The 22,316-nt window shown below is 40.8% G+C and overlaps 1 pseudogene; it reads right to left on the bottom strand.

Moving 5' to 3' along the window:
• The window catches only part of LOC107804167 (glutamine synthetase cytosolic isozyme-like), a 71,571-nt pseudogene that overhangs the window by 9,319 nt on the left and 39,936 nt on the right, over nucleotides 1-22,316 (bottom strand).

Here is a 22,316-nt window from a genome sequence, read left to right as displayed (position 1 = left end):
GGAAGGATCGACGAAATTGGGCATTACATCTACATGAAATGCCTAGCATGTGAGCAAATACCTCGGAAGACCCTCCTTTGTTTCCATCATGGGCTGCGTCCACCGGATTATGAACGAGTTGAAGAGCTTGCAGAGGGACCTCACACCAAGGGCCGCGGAAAGGCCGAATGATGCCTCGCGGGCCCCTAAGTTGGAAAATTAATCTTTGGTCGAATCCCATTTATTTGGCTTTGTAGCTGTCCCATATGTTGTTTTCTTTTCTTTCAGTCAAATCAATTTAAAAACTGTGGAGTCTGTACTGTTGCTATTCTTTTGTTTGAAGTAATTTGTAATATCAAATTTTGATGATGAATTTAATGATTCCAAAAAAGAATTTTGTGTGTCTTTACTTTGTGGCAGAACTACGCCTGGTCTGATTCGCGCGGGGACGTGATACGTAGGCAATCCCCATAAGATTCGACCGCCTTTAATAAAGAAAGAAAAAGAAAAATAATAAATACAAAAATAAAATAAAATACAGGTTTTCCCAAAGTGCTTTAAAAGGACAAATGAGCAAGCCGGGATGACGCATGTTGTTTGAAGCAAAGCATGTTAGAAACGGTTAACTGCCTAGGAGCATTGCATCCTCGATGTGTTGTTATCAAATCTGTTAAGCTCTAACGCTAACAAAGTTTGTTGTTGTCTGCATCCAGACAGTTAGTTGTTAAAGAATTCTGGCAACACACCCTTACCAAACCAGATCCAAAGGACCAGTAGCAACAAGCATGACTACTTCAGAGAATAGTACCGAGGGAGAAAGGCCGATGAGCCAGTTGTTAAAAGAAGCGATGGAAAAGATTGAAAGGATGGGACTAGAGATGAATGCAATGCAGCTAGCTTTAGCCAAAGCACAAAAGAACCCTGAGCCACTGGGGCACATGCCGGAATACCATCACTCCGGCCCTTCAACAAGCCTCACAAATCCCCGTTATCATCAAGAAAGAAGCCCCCACGATTCCCAAACTCCACCACCGCATCAACCTCTCCCAACACCAAATGTTCCCACATTTGCGGGACCCACATCAGCCACCCTGCAGAGAACGGCCATCGAGCCATTGTTTCAGGCTCCCGATACGCAATACTATCCCCCTGAGCCTACATTCCATGCCCCCGAACCACATGCTTACAATCCGCATTTGGAGGTACCGACAGAAATTGAAAAGCCGGTTAAAGCCCCAGAACAAGATGAGGTATTGAGGAAATTCAAAAGCCTGGAGCAGTCCTTCAGGAACCTGCACGGATTGGGAAACCAGGTCAGCGTGGCCTACAAAGATCTATGCCTTTTCCCGGATGTCCAACTCCCGGTTGGGTTCAAGATGCCTAAGTTTGATTTATATGAAGGGCACGGTGATCCCATGGCGCATTTGCGGGGATTCTGTAGCAAAATGAGAGGGGCAGGTGGCAAAGATGAGCTGCTGATAGCTTATTTCGGCCAAAGTCTGAGCGGATCGGCACTAGAATGGTATACCAGGCAAGATTCCAGCAGATGGTACACTTGGGATTATCTGGCGCAGGCTTTCGCAGGTCATTTCCAATACAATCTCGAGATAGTCCCTGACCGTCTCACATTATTGAGGACCGGGAAGAAGCCCGGGGAAAGTTTTCGCGAGTACGGGTTCTGCTGGAGAGAACAAGCAGCTAGAGTGGATCCTCCCATGAGAGAGGGAGAAATGGTGGACTACTTCTTGCAAACACTGGATCCAACCTGTTTTGGTCACTTGGTGACGACGGTTGGAAAATCCTTCAACGAGGTAGTAAAGATAGGGGTCATGATAGAGGAGGGTCTGAGGTCTGACAAAATCCTGAATTACTCGGCACTCAAGGCCACAACCCAGGCTATTCAGAGCGGCACGGGAGGTGCGCTGGGAAGAAGGAAGAAAGAAGAAATTGCCACGATTGAGGCAAGCAGTTGGCCCAGGTCTGGAAAACCCCACTACAACCAATCCAGGCCCCACAGGCCAAACTACCCATACAGCCCAACACAGCACTACTATCCACCTCGAGAACCACATTTCTCCATACACCAAGCCCAGACATACACTCAGCCTCCGGTTCGCCCGCAATGGCGCGCGCCGGCTCCCCAGAACACATATGCACCACCACAAAACACCTATCCTCCACCGAGGGCATATAGAAACCCTCCAGGGGTAGGCTTTCGGGGAAATCCGGATGCTAGGAATGACAAGCTGCGGAAACACAGAACTTTCACCGAGTTGGGAGAAACCTACACCGCTTTGTTCCACAAATTGAGGCAATTGGGTTTGGTTAGTCCTGTCCAGACTCGAGAACCAAATCCCCCACCCCAGAATTTGGACCGATCAGTAAGCTGTGAGTACTGCTCAGGGATGCTGGGGCATGATACCGAAAAGTGTTGGAAGTTGAGGCATGCCATATAGGATCTTATTGATACCAATAAGATCGAGGTACAGACACCGGAGGCTCCTAACATCAACCAGAACCCACTGCCAGCGCACCTCGAGACTCACATGATTGAGTTGGTGTATGAGGGAGGAGAATTGAGAAAACCCGCACAAACAGTGATGATGATCCAGGCCGCTCCGAAAGAAGGACCGACCTGTGGAGGAACGGGGGTACAGTCCCAGGGAGAAGGCATCAAGCCGGTAGTGATATTGGGAAAGAGCCCGTCCGCCATAACAAGCAAATCCGAGCCAAACAAGTTGGTAATATCAGGGGCTCCGCCCACACCTGCGGTTGTGTTGAAAGGGGTATACAGGGAACTGGTCACCATAAAGCCTGTAGTTCAACTGCCGATGATTGATAGCAAGGCTGTGCCTTGGAAATACGAGAAGGCAGTGGTGATGTACAAAGGAAAACAAGTGGAGGAAGTTAGTTGTGAAGCGCAAGGGCTGACTCGATCAGGTCGGTGTTTTGCTCCGGTGGAGCTGAGAAAAACCAACCCCACTACAACCAAGAAACATGTGTATGAAGAAGAGGCTGAGGAGTTCTTGAGGAAGATGAAAGTACAGGACTACTCCGTGGTCGAACAGCTGAGGAAAACACCGGCCCAGATCTCGCTGCTGTCATTACTAATCCATTCTGAGGAGCATCGTCGGGCCCTGATGAAAATATTAAACGAAGCTCATGTACCCAACGAGATTTCTGTAAACCACCTGGAAACCATTGCCAACAAGATTTTCGAGGTGAATAGGGTAACATTCTCAGATGATGATCTGCCAGTGGAAGGTACGGAGCACAATAAAGCTCTCTACCTAACTGTCAAATGCGAAAACTCGGTAGTTGCTTGGGTATTGGTGGATAACAGTTCGAGTGCCAATATTTGTCCATTATCCACTCTGAACCAGTTAAAGATCGACCACGGAAGAATCCACAATAATAGCATCTGTGTCTGGGGATTTGACAGAAATGGAACAGCCACTGTGGGGGATGTTGTTCTTGAATTGACCATCGGTCCGGTCCAGTTTACCATGGAATTCCAGGTATTAGAAGCCACAGTATCTTATAACATGCTGTTAGGACGACCATGGATCCACGCAGCCAAAGCAGTGCCTTCCACCCTACATCAGATGGTCAAGTTCGAGTGGGATAGACAAGAGGTCATACTACACGGCGAGGACACGTCATGCACCATAGGTGGCGCCATTGTGCCATTCATAGAGACCGATGATGACAAAGGTCCTTGGGTCTACCAGATTTTCGATACAATGTCGGCAAACAAGATTTCTGAGGGTGAGATCCTTCAGTACCCTAGGGTAGCTTCCGTAACAATCATGATGGTCTCGGAAATGCTGGGCAACGGGTTCGTGCCAGGAAAAGGCCTGGGAGTTGAGCTTCAGGGGATTGTCCAACCTGTCTCCCTGCCCAAGAACTTGGAAAACTTCGGTTTGGGGTTCAAACCAACCGCGGCAGATAGGAAGCAAGCGCGAAAAATGAAGAAGAGAATTTGGTTTCTGCCCAAGCCGGTGCCATGTCTCTCAAGGTCTTTTGTCAGAGCAAGCGCCAAGGGGCCGCCAGTCCCAAATATTCTTGGACCATTGATTGGTATGGATGGGGACCTGAATCAGAGTTTTGAGAGGCTATTCGCTGATGTCAGTATGGTAGAAGCTGGAGAGAGTTCCAGCAGAGCGGAGATACAATTTGTGGGGCCTAAGGCCAAGACCAACAATTGGACGGTTACTCCTCTTCCTGTCCGAGGGGAGTCTTGGTAGTAGGCTTTGATTTATGTTTTTTGTTTGTTTTGTTTTGTTCGGATTATTCCAGGGTGTAATCCAAATTATACTTTTGTTTTGTAAAAGTGTGAACCCTTTTATCCCGCAAGTTTAATAAAGTTCTCTTCTTTTGTCTCATTTTAATTTTGTCTTGTTCTTTTTCTTTCTGAACAGTTCTCTTTTTACTGGTTCTAATGACATGGAATGCACAGCGGATCTTCGACCTAGTCTAATAAATCAATCTGAATCCGACTTAATTATACAAGAGGTCATTTGTGACGATGAATCTGAATATGACGAAGATAAAGCCTTCGAAGAAATAAACCGAGAACTGTGCCAATTTGAAGAAAAACCCAAACCTAACCTAAATGACACTGAGGCTGTGAATCTAGGAGACGCTGATAATGTCCGAGAAACCAAGATCAGCATCCATATTGAGCCGAATATCAGGGAAGAATTGATCAAAACCCTCGTGGAATTCAAAGATGTTTTTGCATGGTCATATGATGATATGCCGGGATTAAGCACCAATTTAGTGGTTCACAAATTGCCCACTGACCCGGCATACCCTCCGGTCAAGCAAAAGCTAAGGAAATTTAAAACAGAAATGAGTATAAAGATCAAAGAAGAGGTGATTAAGCAGTTGCAGGCGAAGGTCATTCGGGTCACTCGATATCCCGAGTGGTTGGCCAATGTGGTACCAGTTCCAAAGAAGGATGGGAAAATCAGGGTGTGCGTCGACTACCGCAACCTCAACAAAGCAAGTCCCAATGACAATTTTCCATTGCCCAACATCCATATCTTGATCGATAATTGCGCTGGGCGCGAGATCGGATCCTTTGTGGATTGCTATGCGGGTTATCATCAGATCCTAATGGACGAGGAAGATGCAGAAAAGACAGCATTTATCACGCTATGGGGAACTTACTGCTATCGGGTAATGCCGTTCGGACTGAAGAATGCCGGGGCAACGTACATACGAGCAATGACTGCTGTGTTTCACGACATGATACACAAAGAAATTGAGGTATACGTAGATGATGTGATCATAAAGTCTTGGCGTCAGGAAGACCATGTAGCAGACCTAAAGAGATTCTTCCAAAGACTCCGAAGGTATGATATCAAGCTTAACCCGGCCAAATGCGCATTCGGGGTTCCATCAGGAAAGCTGTTAGGATTCATCGTCAGTCGACGGGGTATTGAGCTGGACCCATCTAAGATCGAATCCATCCGAGATTTGCCACCACCAAAGAACAAAACAGAGGTAATGAGTCTGTTGGGTAGACTCAATTACATCAGCAGGTTCATCGCTCAACTCACAGCAACTTGTGAGCCCATATTTCGGCTGTTGAAAAAGGATGTTGCGGTAAGTTGGACGGCAGAGTGTCAAGAGGCTTTCGACCAAATCAAAGGGTATCTGTCTAATCCACCCGTGTTGGTCCCGCCTAAGCCAGGGAAGCCCTTAATTCTTTATCTGACGGTCCTAGAAAATTCATTTGGTTGTGTACTGGGGCAACACGATGACACAGGAAGGAAGGAGCAGGCCATCTACTATCTTAGCAAGAAATTCACAGTATATGAGGTCAAGTACACTCAACTCGAGAAAACATGTTGCGCCCTAACTTGGGTAGCTCAGAAGTTGAAACACTACCTGTCCTCGTATACTACTTATCTCATATCCCGTTTGGACCCATTGAAGTATATCTTTCAGAAACCTATGCCCATAGGGAGGTTGGCAAAATGGCAAATTCTGCTCACAGAGTTCGATATCGTCTATATGACGAGGACAGCCATGAAAGCCCAAGCGCTGGCCGACCATTTGGCAGAGAATCCCGTTGATGAAAAATACGAGCCTTTAAGAATGTATTTTCCCGACGAAGAAGTGATGCATACAAGTGAGCTGGCGTTACCCGAGAAACCGGGTTGGAAGCTTTTCTTCGATGGAGCTGCAAACGCGAAAGGGGTTGGAATAGGAGCAGTACTCATTTCTGAAACAGGACACCATTATCCTGTTATGGCTCAACTACGCTTCTATTGCACCAATAATATGGCCGAGTATGAAGCTTGCATTTTGGGTCTGCGATTGGCTGCGGACATGGATGTCCAAGACGTTTTGGTTTTGGGAGACTAGGACCTCTTGGTACATCAGATTCAGGGCGAATGGGAAACACGGGACTTGAAACTCATACCTTATCGACAATGCTTGCACGATCTGAGCAAGCAATTTCGATCGGTGAAATTCAAACATATCCCAAGAGTTCATAGTGAGGTTGCGGATGCATTGGCCACCTTAGCATCAATGTTGCACCACCCTGACAAAATGTATGTTGACCCTCTGCACATCCAGGTTCGTGATCAGCACGCTTATTGCAACGCGGTGGAAGATGAAGCAGATGGTGAGCCTTGGTTTCATGATATCAAGGAGTACCTCAGAATGGGGATATATCCGGAACAGGCCACTGGAGACCAAAAAAGAGCCCTTCGGCGTTTGTCGAATGGTTTCTTCCTCAGTGGAGGATTTTTGTACAAAAGAACCCCGGATTTGGGATTGTTAAGATGTATAGACGCCGGTCAAGCCACGACGGCCATGGCAGAGGTACATGCTGGAGTTTGCGGGCCACATATGAGCGGATATGTATTGGCAAGGAAGATCCTTCGAGCAGGGTATTATTGGCTTACCATGGAGCATGACTGTATCTCTTTCGTGAGAAAATGCCATCAGTGTCAGATACATGGAGATCTGATTCATTCTCCGCCAACAGAGTTACATACGATGTCAGCACCCTGGCCATTTGTGGCATGGGGCATGGATGTCATTGGACCTATCGAGCCGGCAGCATTCAACGGTCATAGGTTCATTCTAGTAACCATTGACTACTTCACCAAATGGGTTGAGGCTAAAACCTTCAAGTCGGTAACTAAAAAGGCAGTGGTGGATTTTGTGCACTCCCATATCATCTGCAGATTTGGGATCCCAAAAGTAATCATCATGGATAACGGTGCAAATCTTAATAACAGCCTGATGAGAGAGGTATGTCAACAATTCAAGATTACACACCGCAATTCCACCCCATATCGTCCTAAGGCGAATGGAGCGGTCGAAGCAGCCAATAAGAACATCAAGAAGATACTGCGGAAGATGGTGGAAGGGTCCAGACAATGGCACGAGAGATTACCCTTTGCTTTGTTGGGTTATCGCACTACCGTCCGGACTTCCATAGGTGCAACTCCTTACTTGTTGGTGTACGGAACTGAGGCCGTAATACCAGCGGAGGTCGAAATTCCGTCCCTCCGGATTGTCGTTGAAGCCGAAATTGATGATGATGAATGGGTCAAAGCTCGACTAGAACAGTTGAGCTTGATAGACGAGAAAAGATTGTCAGCAGTGTGCCATGGTCAGCTATATCAGAAGAGAATGGCAAGGGCATACAATAAGAAGGTACGCCCCAGGAAGTTTGAAATAGGGCAGCAGGTATTGAAGAAGATCCTTCCACATCAGGTCGAGGCAAAAGGCAAGTTCGCCCCAAATTGGCAAGGGCCTTATATCGTGACCAGAGTATTGTCCAACGGTGCTTTGTGTTTGACGGATATCGAGGGAAGATGTGTTGACATGGCTATCAATTCGGATGCAGTCAAGAGATATTATGCGTAATTTCTTTGATTATGGCAATTATTGGTTCGTTTGTTTGTATTTGGTACTTATTGGATAATGAAATGACGGAGGCAATTCTTTCTTCTATCCAAACACTTTTTACCCTTGTTTCCCCCTTTAGAGCCTTAGGTTATTCTTTCATATCCCTCTTTTGGAATCACTAATGAAAAAAATAATAATAAATATAAAAAGAAAAAAAAAGAGAAGGAAAAAGAAAATTGTAAAAGAAAATGAAAAAGAAAAAGATAAAATCACAAGAAAAACAAAACCGTGGGAACTACGTTTGACCTGATTCCTCAAAAAGGATACGTAGGCGCCTCACGGCTCAGTCATAGTGTGCATAGTGTACATAGTGTGAATAATAGGCACAGTGTGCGTAACGCACGTAGCTCAACATAGTGTAAAAAATAAAATCCCCCAAGCAAGAAAACCGGGGCAGAGGTTATGTTTTAAAGTTCCAACAAAGGTTTGATTCCAAAAGTTGTAGCGGATCACCCATCAAAGTTATTTCATTTTTTGATAGCCTTTCTTTTAGCCCCACACCAAAACCAACATCGACGTCCAAAAGACCTCCCGATCAATATCCAAGAGGTGCCAAGTCAGGCAAATAAAGCCGAGAATAATACACTGATCCCCGGCGAAGAAGAGGATCATAAAACTGGAAATGAATTGATAGTCCAAAGGAATCTCCAAAAGAGAGGATCATATCGACAGCACTCCAATTCTCCGTTGAAGAAATAAAATGAGAGAGTCTTGGCGGTGAAAACCTTCGCAGGCACCACAAGGCGACGAAAGATGAGAGATATAAAATGAGAGAGTCTTATCGGTGAAAACCTTCACAGGCACCATAAGGCGCCGGGAGCTGAGAGAAAAGAGAGAGTCTCATTAGTGAAAACCCCTCGAAGGGCACTATGAGGCGACAAGACAGATCAACAAAAGGGTCCGCGTTCGCAAAGAAATGGACACCCACTTATCCCCAGCAAGTAAGGTCATCAGGCAAGTTGATTGATACAAATAGACTGGGTCAGGAATCTACGGTGCATGTCAGGATCACAAGGACCAGTCATGTCTTCTAGATAAGTTCTTCTCTTCTCCTTTTTCCACCAAGTATTGGTTCAGAGAGATTTTCCTCCTTTTCTATCTTTTTCATTTTTCTTGCTAAGAATTCGTTTTGAAAAAGATTTTTCAAAGTTTACTACCAGAGGCCGAAGGGGTACAAAAGAAAAATACGAAAGGATAGGCCAAGAGCCGAGGCAATAAGACAAAAGGCATCGGCTGCAAAACCAAAGGATGAATTATGTAGAAAGAAGGGTGACGTAAAGAGAGCGGAAAATGACGGGTGAAGAACTTGTGGACCAAGTTCCGAGAAGGTTTCCCCGCAGAATGTTGATAAATCCCGGACCCAAATCCGAAGTGGTCAGACGCCACAAGAAAGGGAAATTAATCCGGTGCAAGATATCCCCAGGCAATGCAATTCTATGCCTTGCCATTCCGGGAGGAAATAAAACTCCTAAAGGAGTGGTTTCGGGAGGGAAGCAGACTCCCACAGTTTGATTCTGTAAAGAGAAAAGCAGAAAAGGGGGAAAACCATCCCCATCAGACAGGTCACCCCCAACAAGCAACTTTGTTCCCCAACTAGTGGTGGGGGCACAGAGCAAGAAAAGAAAACCGGAAAATTAACACTAGGATTAAAACTAACAAAGTCCTTTTGTCTGCTGCAGGAAAATAAAGGTTGATGATGGCAGAAGGATGCGATGCCAGAAAGGTCACCAAAACCGGGGCAGAAAATTTTCTGTCGTTGTCAAAAATTTTCTCGGAGGAACGAGGAAACAAATACATTTCTGTTCTAGGTCGCCCACCAGTATAATGCGGGAATACATTTCATGTTCTGGTCGCCCACCAGTATAATGCGGGAATACATTTTTGTTCTAGGTCGCCCACCAGTATAATGCGAGAATACATTTCTGTCTTTTCATTTCTATTCTAGGTCGCCCACCAGTATAATGCGGGATTACATTTCTGTTCTAGGTCACCCACCAGTATAATGCGGGAATACATTTCTGTTCTAGGTCGCCCACCAGTATAATGCGGGAATACATTTCTGTTCTAGGTCGCCCACCAGTATAATGCGGGAATACATTTCTGTTCTAGGTCGCCCACCAGTATAATGCGGGAATACATTTCTGTTCTAGGTCGCCCACCAGTATAATGCGGGAATACATTTCTGTTCTAGGTCGCCCACCAGTATAATGCGGGAATACATTTTTGTTCTAGGTCGCCCACCAGTATAATGCGGGAATACATTTTCTGTCTTTTCATTTCTGTTCTAGGTCGCCCACCAGTATAATGCGGGAATACATTTCTGTCTTTTCATTTCTGTTCTAGGTCGCCCACCAGTATAATGCGGGCATACATTTCATATTTTTGCATTCAGGTGCCCACCTGTATAACGAGAGGAATACTTTTGAGTCTTATACTGCAGATCTTGAAATCAGTAGCCCACCGGAAGGTAGAAGGTTACAACAGGAATCCCCAGCAGGAAACAATAAAAATCCCCAGCACCGGAAAGCAGAAGGTTGCAACAAGAGGTCCCAGCACAAGTTCAAGCGCATGAGTCAAAAGGAAGAAAAGACGCGTCTTGAAAGAAGCGCCCTATGAACATTAAATTATGCCCAGCATAACAGATCTGATGAAGAGAGCCGTACCCCTAGAGGAACCGCCAAAAAGCTTAATGAAGGAAGCCATGTCCCCAGCGGACCGAACAAAATGATGAAAACTGGTATTCAGAAAAGCAAAAGGCCACATCCCCAAATTCACGGAAGAAAAGCACCGGAGGAAACACAAGCCGACAAGAAAGCAAGGCAACAAGAACAAGTTGCAGTCTAGCCTAGCTTCTTGTTTTCTTTTAAGCACGGTGTAACAAAGAGATCGGTAAGCAGTGGTAATAGCATGCAACAATAGTAACATTGCAGTCCCACGGTAGTCCCAGCTACCAAAACTTCCCGAACTACATTGACCTGATTCCTGTTTAGCCCAGGATATGTAGGAAACCTTTGAAGCAAAGGTTCGGTCAAATCTTTTTCAAAAAAAAATGTTTCACACGGAGTACTCGGATGGGCAAAAATCGCTCGCTTTATCTTTGCACGAAAACCCTTCGTGTCTTCGGGCAAAGAGGGGCAGCTGTAAGCACGTGATTTTTGCCCTATATGAGAATTACTCCCAAAAAATTCAAAAATAAAATAATTTTTCTTGGTGTGCAATTTTTGTGATATTTTGTGATATTTTGTGTAACTATTTGTATGTTTGTCTATGCATGTTTATTTGTTAAATTAATAAAAAATACAAAATATGTCGCATTTTGCATGTAGGATTTAATTCTACAATTGTTAATAATTAAATTTGTTTACAAAAATTAAAAATTACAAAAATAGGCATTTTTTGCATTTTTAGCATTTAATGTCCAAATGAACAATTTTATGCTTAATTATTACTTAATTGTGCGTTAATTGTTATTGGAAGTTAATTTGCGCTTTTATAACTTAATTTAGTTCTTAATAATAATTTAAGACTTTTATAATTTAGTTTTAGAAAAATAAAAGAAGAAAAGAGAACAAAAATACAAAGAAAAATCGGATTGGGCCACTTCTTCAATTTCAAACCACAGGCCCAAATAATTGCCCAACTTTCCCCATGACCCGGTCCACTTCAAACCGGGTCGACCCGGTCCGCTCCATTAACCCAACACCCCTTTTTCATTTTTGTCCAACACAAAACAAAACCAAAAAAATAAAAAAATAAAATGTGAATTATCACTATTAATAGTTTTATTTTTTGTTTTTTTAATATATAAAAAATCCGAAAATATTTTATTTTATTATTTTTTTTTTTAAAAAAAATAATAATTTCGGGAATGATTTTAAAAAAAATAAGAAAAAGGGAAGTACTGAATAAAAAAAAATATAAAAGTAAAAATAGGTGAAATTCTCTTTTGTTTTTTTTTAAAAAAAGTAAAAGAATGTAGAAAATTTTAAAAAAAAAATAAAAAGTTTTGTGGAAATTTTTTAAAAAATTTAAAAGTAAAAGAAGGTTGGAATTAAAAAATAAATATAAAGGTATCTGAAAATTTAAAAAAATTTAAAGTAATTGAAAGTAGCATTTTTGAAAGAAAAAGAAAAGATAGTGGTTTGTTTTTTAAAGAAAAGTTAAATAAAGTGAGATTCTCTTTTAAAAAAATAAAAAATGGGATTTTAAATAAGATAAAGTAATTAAAGTTTGAATTTTAAAAATAAAAGTAAATAAAGGTGGGATTTCTTTTTCTAAAAAAATAAAAGCAATTTATAAGTGGGATTTCTTTTAATTAAAAAAATAATAAAATAATAAAAAAACAAATCTGAAAATTTCGAAAATTTTGTTATAAATAGAAGAGAAAATTTAGGAAGAAGGGGGGTGGAAAAAAGAGGAAAAACTAGATAGAGAGAGAAGTATACACCCGATATACATTCTGGATACACTGAATATACAGGGGCAGAATTCATTTTGGAGAGTTTTGAAGTTGAAAAAGAATAGTTACTGCTTCATTGCCTCGCTTAAGATCTGAAATAGTCAGAACCTTCCTGCCTTTTACTTCTTCTCTATACTTGGAGTCGTTTATAGTCTCCTGGGTTTTCTGCTATTCCTACTGTTACTGGTCTATTCCTGTGTTGCTGGACTGTCGTTGTTGTGTTGCATTGTTACTACTGTTGTTGCTTCTCATCTTCATCTTCTCTTGTTTTCCAATACCAGGTACACGAATGTAATACTAGTTATTGCAAGCTAAAAATGTGGAAGCATGAATACATATGAAGAATCGAATTTTGAAGTTTTAATTTCGCTTTTTCTCTGTTCCTTTTATTGATTGTATTTAGGCTATTTTATGTATTATTGAATAATAATTGGAATAAGAGAAAATAACATAAGTTAGTCTTTAATGAATCGGCTTGGCAAAACGGGTTAATTCACTAGCTATGAAGGTTCTAAGATTATCAACAGTAGGTTAATCGTGAACAAGTAGTTAAACTTAGCTAAGGCATGAATTTGAACTAAATTTCGTGAATTAGGTATTAAGGCATGATTTGACTTCAAACAAAATTAGAAGAACATTTAAGTCTAATAAACTTTCTAATAAGCTTTAGTAATTATGGTTAAATCCAGTTTCAAATGGTTGTGAATAATTAGTTCCAATAGTTTTTTTTTATATACAATAATGCGAGCTTCAATCTAACTATATTTGATTCTTTTGAATATTAGTTGTCGAATTTTTATTTTTTTTATAATTTCGAATTTTTTTTAGTAAAATTCCTGTTCATCAATATTTGTATTAATATAGCAATTAGTATGCCATGCTTTCTTAAATAATAAAAAAAGGCTCGTAATTAATTAGGATTTTCTTTATTTATTTTAGAGACTAATTTTAATAGAAAAGATGTAGTCGCTTTAGGATTTGTCCATTTAAAATAAATGAGATGAGCCTCGCCTAGTAAAATGTATAGATTGCGGGGCCCTCACAAATGTATGTGTTAATTACTTAGAACTCGGGATCGGCCGCTTAGCGAACTTCACGGCTTTTTCTCAAAATAACCCTGCGCTAGTCGCTTTAGGCGCGTATTTAATAATGTTATCTCCTTAAACTCGGGTGCACATTTATGTGACCCAAATCCAAATCTCAACGAAATCGAAATGTATCTCTAATCACGGGTACATTGATTGTGACGTGGTCTGAGATGCATTTCCATGACATTGCAAATTCTTTTTAATAATGAATGAGACGAGCCTCGACAAACAAAAAATGCACAAGCTGCGGGGCCCTCTAAATGTATATATTAAAATACTTAGAATTCGAGGACAGGCCGTTTAGCGAATTTTACGGCCTTCCCCAAAATAACAAGACGCTAGTTGCTTTAGGCACGCCTTTAATAATTTATTTTCCTTAACTCGGGTGCACATTTATGTGACCCAAATCCAAATCTCAACCGAGTCGAGATATGCCAAACAACTACGGGTGCATTGATGTAACGTGGTTCGAGATATGTTTCCACGACGTTGTAATTCTCGTAAAATAATAACAATGAGTAAGAAAGCGGTAAAAAGATAAAATTTTGCACATAAGTTCATATTTGTATAAAATCAGATAATCAAGCCGAATATAACAGTTGAGCGACCGTGCTAGAACCACGGAACTCGGGAATGACTAACACCTTCTCCCGGGTTAATAGAATTCCTTATCCGGATTTCTGGTGCGCAGACTGTAATATGGAGTCATTCTTTTCCTCGATTCGGGATTAAAATTGGTGACTTGGGACACCCTAAATCTCCCAAGTGGCGACTCTGAAATAAATAAACAAATTCCGTTTCGATTGTTCTTTAATTGGAAAAACTCCCCTCCACCCCACGCGGGGACGGAAAAAGGAGGTGTGACACTCTCCTGTCAAACAAAAGAAAAGAAAGCAAAGAACTTTCAAGAATCAGGTGATTCAAGAAGAGGTTCAAAAATTGCTAAAGATTGGATCCATCCGTGAGGTAAAGTATCCTAATTGGTTAGCCAATACTGTCGTAGTTCCAAAGAAGAATGGTAAGTGTCGAGTTTGTGTGGATTACACAGACCTTAATAAAGCTTGTCCTAAAGATTTTTTCCCACTACCACATATGGTTCAAAAATTGCTGAAGATTGGATCCATCCGCGAGATGCATATTCAGGGTACAATCAGATCAAAATGGATCCGGTAGATGAAGAAAAAACTTCATTCATAACAGACAGGGGGACTTACTGTTATAAAGTAATGCCTTTTGGTCTCAAAAATGCTGGTGCAACATATCAAAGGCTGGTTACTAAAATATTTCAAGAACATTTGGGAAAATCCATGGAGGTTTATATAGATGATATGCTTGTTAAAACTCAGCATTTGAAAGATCATATATCACATTTGTCTGATACATTTCAGATTTTACGCAAATTTAATATGAAATTAAATCCGAAGAAATGTGCATTTGGTGTCGCGTCAGGTAAGTTTTTGGGTTTTCTTGTTTCTAACCGTGGTATTGAAGTGAATCCCGTACAGATTAAGGCCATTAAAGAAATTCCTAATATGCTTTCAAGCAAAAAAGAAGTGCAGAGGTTGACAGGAAGAATTGCAGCCTTGAGAAGATTCATTTCTAAATCATCAAAAAAGTACTTTAAATTTTTTTCAGCTCTTAAAAAGCAAGATCACTTTGAATGGAATGAGGAATGTCAACAGTCACTCAAAAATTTGAAGACATATTTATCAAATCCACCATTGCACGCAAAACCAAAAGCTGTGGAAAGATTGCTCATCTACCTTGCTGTTTCAGAAGTAGCGGTAAGTGTTGTTTTAGTCCGTGAGGACCAAGGTAAACAATCTCCAATCTATTATGTTAGCAAATCTTTGTTAGATGTGGAGATACGGTACCCTCAGTTGGAAAATCTTGCACTTGCATTAATCATGGCATCTAGAAAATTAAGGCCTTATTTTCAATGTCATCCTATTGTTGTAGTAACTGCTTATCCATTACACAATATATTACATAAGCATGAATTGTCATGCTGGTTAGCTAAGTGGACTATAGAATTAAGTGAATATGATATCACCTACCAACCTAGAACTGCTATAAAATCTCAAGTGTTGGCTGATTTCGTCACTGATTTTAGCCAAGGGATGCAATTAGAAGCAGAAAAAGAGTTGCAGGTGTTCAACAGAGCTAAACCAGGAACTTGGACCTTGTTTGCTGATGGTTCATCTAACGTAAAGGGTGCTGGTTTAGGGATTATTTTGGTACCACCTATGGGCGAAACCATTCGACAGGCCATTAAATGTCATTCTATAACTAACAATGAGGCAGAGTATGAAGATGTGATTGCAGGTTTAGAACTGGCACGAGAACTTGGCATTAATCAGATTATAATCAAAAGTGATTCATAGCTCGTAGTTAATCAAATGCTGGGGACTTATACGGCCAGGGAAGCAAGGATGAAACAATACTTAGCGAAGGTATGGGATTTGATAAAGCAATTTCAAACCTGGAAAGTAACACTAATACCAAGGGATGAAAATATTAAAGCTGACACTTTGGCTAATCTTGCATCTGCGACAGACGTGGCAAGCAATGAAAATGCTTCAATTGTTCATTTGTTTCATTCAGTTCTCGACCTCGATAAGAATGAGGTAAATTTTAATAACTTAACTTGGGATTGGAGGAACGAGATTGTTGCTTTTTTGTAGTATGGTACCGTCCCTGAAGATAAGAAAAAAGCTCATGCGCTTCGAAAAAAGGCTGCTTGGTATTGCTTAAAGCAAGGCAATTTTTACCGAAAAATGTTCGGTGGTCCCTTAGCAAGATGCCTCGGACCTTCTCAGACGAAATATGTAATGAGAGAAATACACGAGGGGCATTGTGGGAATCACGTAGGAGGAAGGTCATTGGTAAGAACCTTGATTAGGGCAGGTTATTATTGGCCCAAAATGGAAGAAGAAGCGGAAAATTTTGTGGCTAAATGTGATAAATGCCAAAGGTACGGTAATAATATGCATAGGCCTGCAGAGTTACTACATCCGGTCATTGCACCGTGGCCATTTATGAAGTGGGGGGATGGATATCGTGGGTCCACTACCACAAGCAAAAGGTCAGGTAAAATTTTTGCTCGTGCTCACTAATTATTTTACTAAATAGGTGGAGCCAGGAGCATTCAAACAGGTGCGAGAAAAGAAAGTTAGAGATTTCATTTGGCGGAATATCATATGCCGATTCGGTGTGCCAAAGGAAATCGTGTGTGATAATGGCCCTCAGTTTATAGGAGCTCAAATCACAGAGTTCTTTCAAAGTTGGCAAATCAAAATGATTACATCCATACCTTATCATCCGGTGGGTAATGGGCAAGCTGAGTCAACAAACAAAGTCATTATCAACAATTTAGAGAAACGCTTAGAGGAATCCAAAGGTAATTGGCCAGAAGTGTTACCTGGTGTTTTATGGGCATATCACACAACAGCAAAAACAAGTATAGGAGAAACACCATTTTTATTGGTTTATGGAGCTGAAGCTTTAATTCCAGTTGAGATAGGAGAACCGAGTACACGATTCACATAGGCGACCGAAGAATCTAATGACGAGGAAATTAGTGTAAATCTTAATTTACTTGAAGGAAGAAGAGAAGTTGCACTAATAAGAATGGCAACACAGAAGCAGGTCATAGAACGATACTACAACCGAAAAGCACGCCTCAGATTCTTCAAAATTGGGGACTTCGTGCTCAAAAAGGTTTTTCAATCTACGAAGGCAGCTAACTCGAGGAAATTAAGTCCAACATGGGAAGTAGCCTATAAAATTCATGATATTGCAGGTAAAGGAGCATACGAGCTGGAAACAATGGATGGCAAGATACTTCTGTCACATTGGAATGTTGTTCATCTAAAGAGATATTATTTCTGAAGAATACCCACGATCAGGTATCCATATTTTAAAATTTAATTTTTGAATTGTTAAAATTTTACTAATGATTTTATATGATAGGCAAAACGCTAACCCGTACTAAATGATGAGTCACGACCTGCAAGGCACGTGGAATAAATTAAACTTCCTGGCCTAGGATTACAATTATTCTGATAGAAATTCAAACGGGTTAAGCAGTCTTCATCTATAATCGTACCTCCGAGTCCCGTATGTTTTTCCTTTACTGGGAAAGGACCAAATAGGAGGAACAATCAAGTGCTCGAGGCTTCATACTTCAACGCTCAAACACTTGGGGGACTACATAATATACACGGGCATGTGTATAAGGAAGGCAAAGAAGATCAAGCCCTCAAAAGTTCACTCATTGAAGGAAGTACAGAGCAAAGTCACGAGCTAAGGCCAAAGAAAAACCTTACCATAGTTAGGGTAAAGGCTATATACTGAAATGGGTTATAGATAAAAACCTCGTATTTATTTTTCTTTTTTAAATCTGTTACAAGAAAAATAGTTACGAGAAAGTTATAGATGTAATTTAAATACGTGTAAAGTGTTATTCAAAACTAGACAAAGTTCAAATAAAAACTTGTCAAAGTTATTTCAAAGAAACATGTGTATTCCTATTTCTTTTATCGTATGTTAACACCATTATGAAGTTGAGACGTCTTCTTCATTAAGTGTCGAATATAAAAGGGCCCTCTTTTATAAATTCATGATTAATGTAAATATTCATGAAGTTAATAGAAGCATTTTTAAAGAATAAAAATGCAAATTATTCTATAAGTCCTTAGAAATAAAGGCAAGAATAAACTAAATGGAAGTTCAAGACAATAACGAGAAAACTTCTTAATATTAAAGGTCCGGGGACTTGAATTTCCAAAACAAACCCTTAAATGAGACCAAGGGTTTTACCACAATATTTCCAAAAAAACACAAAGAAATTCAAATGACTTAGACTTATCACTAAGAAGATGTAGGAACTGAAGTAGGTGCATCAACAGCAGCGGGCTCAACTGGGCTTGAAGGAGTTGGGATACCCGTACCAACTTCAACATTCACAGAAGCTTCGACCACGGGAGAAGGAAAATCTTGAGTTTGCTGAGCCTTCTCAATAGTTTCATTGCTTTTAGCTAACTCAGATTCCAAGTTAAAACTCTCTTGGCTAGCTTCAACTAGGGTATCACGGCGAGAATTCAAAAATGCCCAACTCACTTCAATGGCAGATTTATCCTCAAGGATTTCATAATCCCTTTCCTAGTCAGCAATTTCATTCTTTAATTTCTCATTTTCAGCCAAGACAGAAGTGTAAGAAGATTGAAGAGAGGCATGGGAACTTTCCAAGGCACAAACCTTATCAGAAGAAGCTCAGAGGTCTTCTTGTGCTTGAGTCAAATTCTGCACGAGCTCTCCAGCATAAGCCTCTTTCTCACCTAAGAGAGCCTTCAACTCTCTAATCTCTTCACTTGCCTTGGACAGTTGCTCGGAGAAAGAGTTTTCAAGACGAGCCTTTTCTTTATCCGCTTGACTTGAGGAAGCCTTTTCAACTGCCAACTTTGAAGTCAAGGCCCATACCTGCTGCTCCAAGGTACTCTTACTTTCTTCTAAGTACTCCACATCAATTTGAAGGCTTTCATACTGTTCTTTCCAATTGCACGCCTCTAATTGAGAATTATGCACTAATTGCTCTGAGAGGGCATCCCTTTTCATCATCTCCATGCCGATAAGATTGGCCTATAAAAAAAAAGAAAAGGAAGGGACATAAGTATCTCAAATATAGGAAAATTTTAAAGTACAACAAAGGAAAAAAGAGAAGGGGAATACCTTTAAAGAAACATGCACAATATCATTCATCAAAGTCAAGGAGCTATGGCTCTCTAGCTTGGCTCTTTCAATTGGTCCGATTAAGGTCTTTAGCCATACATCTGCTTGACCCAATTTCCTTAAGAGATTGCCCTAAGCAGGGACTTCAATGATCACTTGCCTCATAGCACCACTCCTACTTGAGGAGCCAACTTCAGCACGGTGAATGATTGGGGGAGGAATTGTTGAAGGAGGAACAGTGGAAGCAGGGACAGTGGAAGTAGTAAAGACAGTCTGGGAAGGAATGGAAACAGCCGAAGATCGGCAAAGAAGGAGTCATAGATACAGGTGTAGAAAAAGAAGCCAGAGGTGCTTCATCCAAAACTGGGCCTAAGCCTTCACCACCAAACCTGCTGATAAAAAGCTGCTCAACAGAGTCATGAGTAGTAGCGGGAGCAACATCATCGTCAAGAATCACTACCGGGGCTTCAATAGACTCGGTAAGGGGAATAGAACGGCGGGGGGATGCTTCTTCTTCATCATCAGAAATGATGCGTCTTCGAGCCCGTGGCCTTGTTATCAAAGAGCCCCCGTCTTCCTCTTCTTCAGAGCCTTGGTTATTAACGACTTTTCTTTTCGATAAAGAATCCAAGATTATTTCTTGGGCCCTTTCCAAAGAGATACGAGAAGTCGTGACCGCCTCGGCAGTAACTCCTCGAATAGAAAATCTTGATAGAAAAAAGGATTGAAATTAGTTCAGAGAAATAAAAAAAATATATGTAAGTTAAAAGCTCTTACCATGAGTTTTTACTTTCCAACCAAATCATTGAGAAATGGTTTTCCAAGATCTACCATCCATTGGCGCAATCTTCAATAGCTTGTCTATCCAATCACGAAAATTGGGAACATCTTCTACAACTCCTATGGTTGCTGAAAAAGAAAGGCAAAATTAGATAAATCAACAAAATTGAAGAAAAAGGTACGAGAAAGTTAGAAGACTCACGTGCAAAATTCCACTTCTCAGGGAAGGGAACGTTCTCATCACCCACTAAACCAACAGTGGGCGCAGCAACAAACCTGGAATACCATCCACGGTCTTTGTCATCTTCAGGGATAACTAGAACTCTGCTCCTGGCTACTAGTGTAAAAATACCATTGCGAAAGAGTCTAAGGGAGTAAAGGTGAATTAGGTGCGGGAAAGTAAAAGGCACACTGGCTGTGTTGGTCAAATACCTCAAACAGGCGACAACCCTCCATATTATTGGGCCAATTTGACCCAAGCAAATATCAAAGAAATGGCAGAACTCGAGAATAACAGGATCGATAGCAGGTTTGAATCCTAAAGTGAAAGGGTACGTATAGACAAATGAAAATCCGGTTAAGTAGGAGGTAATTCTTTGATTCGGATTGGGAATAATGATAGGAAAGTCATAATCCCAATGGCAGTCTTTACAAACTAAAGAAATCAAACCTTCAGTAATTTGAGTAGGATAGATGTCAGCACGGTCTAAAGAAGATACTTGATTTCTAAGAGATTCTCTGTCATTGAAAAAAGATAATTCCGCAGGAACTATTTCTTCTACTAAAGGTTCACGAAGAGATTCAGAAAGTTCTTTACCCCTAGAAGAAGATCTTTGTGAAAGAGAACCCCTAGTTCTAGAAGAGGGGCCAGAACTAGGCGAAGGAAGAGAAGAACCCCGCAAGGATGAAGATCCCAAATTACGAAGCCTACCTCCTCTTCTGCTCCTACTGGGGACATCAGGGAAGTTATCAACTATGGGAATCCTTCTAGGGTTAGAGTTTGATGAAGACATGATGATACGATGAAGAAGCAAAAAGAGATTTAAGAAAATGGGATGTTCAAAAAACTTTATGTGGTAAAGACAAAGAAGGAAGTTATATTTATACTGATAAGCAACTGCCAAAGGAAAAGGTACAATGATGGAAGGACCATAATAATGATAATTGACGCTGCGTGAATAGTGAAACCATGAAAAAGCCTTAAAAAGAGCTGCAAAACTGCAGAACTAATGAAAAAATGACACGTGTAAAGAGTATTAAATGGAAGGGACAATTAAAGTATCGATTCTGTCATAGCAATATTGGTGACAAAAATCCTCATTTTTAATGAAATTCACTTCCCAAATATTCAATCGATGAATAAATGACAAGTGGGGGGACTATCTGTATTGGGAAAAATTGAGTTTACATATTAAAGTGGTGTAAAGATGACGTGTCATGACACATAGACTGGTCAAAAAGATACAACTGGCAAAGAGGCACGAGTTGCAACAGATGCGAGCAGAGGCAAAGGAAGAGGCACGAGTTGCAACAGATGCGAGCAGAGGCAAAGGAAGAGGCACGAGCAGTTATGTAAAAGACTCAGCGCTCGTGCTTATTTAAGTCCAAGAATTAAGGGGAATGAATCAGACATTACATGAGAGTATAGATACAGTATTTATTGAGCCTTAAATACTAAAAACCTTAGAGAATCTGTATTAAATGCAATGATTATGTAACGTAGCATTTAATGTCTTTAATTGTCTATAATGGCCTTATTATGACAAAGGCAAAATGCATATCCCCAAAATAGCTATAAAAGGGGAGAGTGGGTCAATTGTAAGGGAGACGAAGAAACAATCTGAATATACTGGTTTACTTTCTTTCTTCTGATTATATCATTGCTAGTAAAATTACTCTCTTTCATATATACTTTTGATTATCAGTAACCCGAGTTCTTCTAAAATCAAAGTTTTGACCGAAATCTCAATTTTATTGTTGAACACTGCCTTCTCTTTTTCCCTTCCAATCCTAATCGACGCTCCACGGTCCGCTACTCCCTATGGAAAAGTAAACACAATGCTTTACTTTGATAAGTCCAAAATAAAAATCGTCCTGAGAAACCAAAAGGGAAATAGAGCTAAAAGTGTTACTTACAGATTTGAAGGTGTTGATGTCAGCTGTTTCATGCTCTCCAGTAAGACGACGCTCGTTGCCTTCGCCACAAGCAACAATGTGTTCCTTGTGCCTTTTTCCAAGCTTCTCAATGGCTTTCTTTATTACTCGTAGCCCTTCTTCAGCCCTCATGGACTTGGTACTGATCACAACAGAAATATTACGTCAAGCCAAACTCTTATTCA

Source organism: Nicotiana tabacum, chromosome 20, assembly GCF_000715075.1.
Source record: "Nicotiana tabacum cultivar K326 chromosome 20, ASM71507v2, whole genome shotgun sequence".
NCBI lineage: Eukaryota > Viridiplantae > Streptophyta > Magnoliopsida > Solanales > Solanaceae > Nicotiana > Nicotiana tabacum.
Note: the sequence above shows the minus strand (reverse complement) of the source record. Positions and strands in the feature narration are given on the sequence as shown.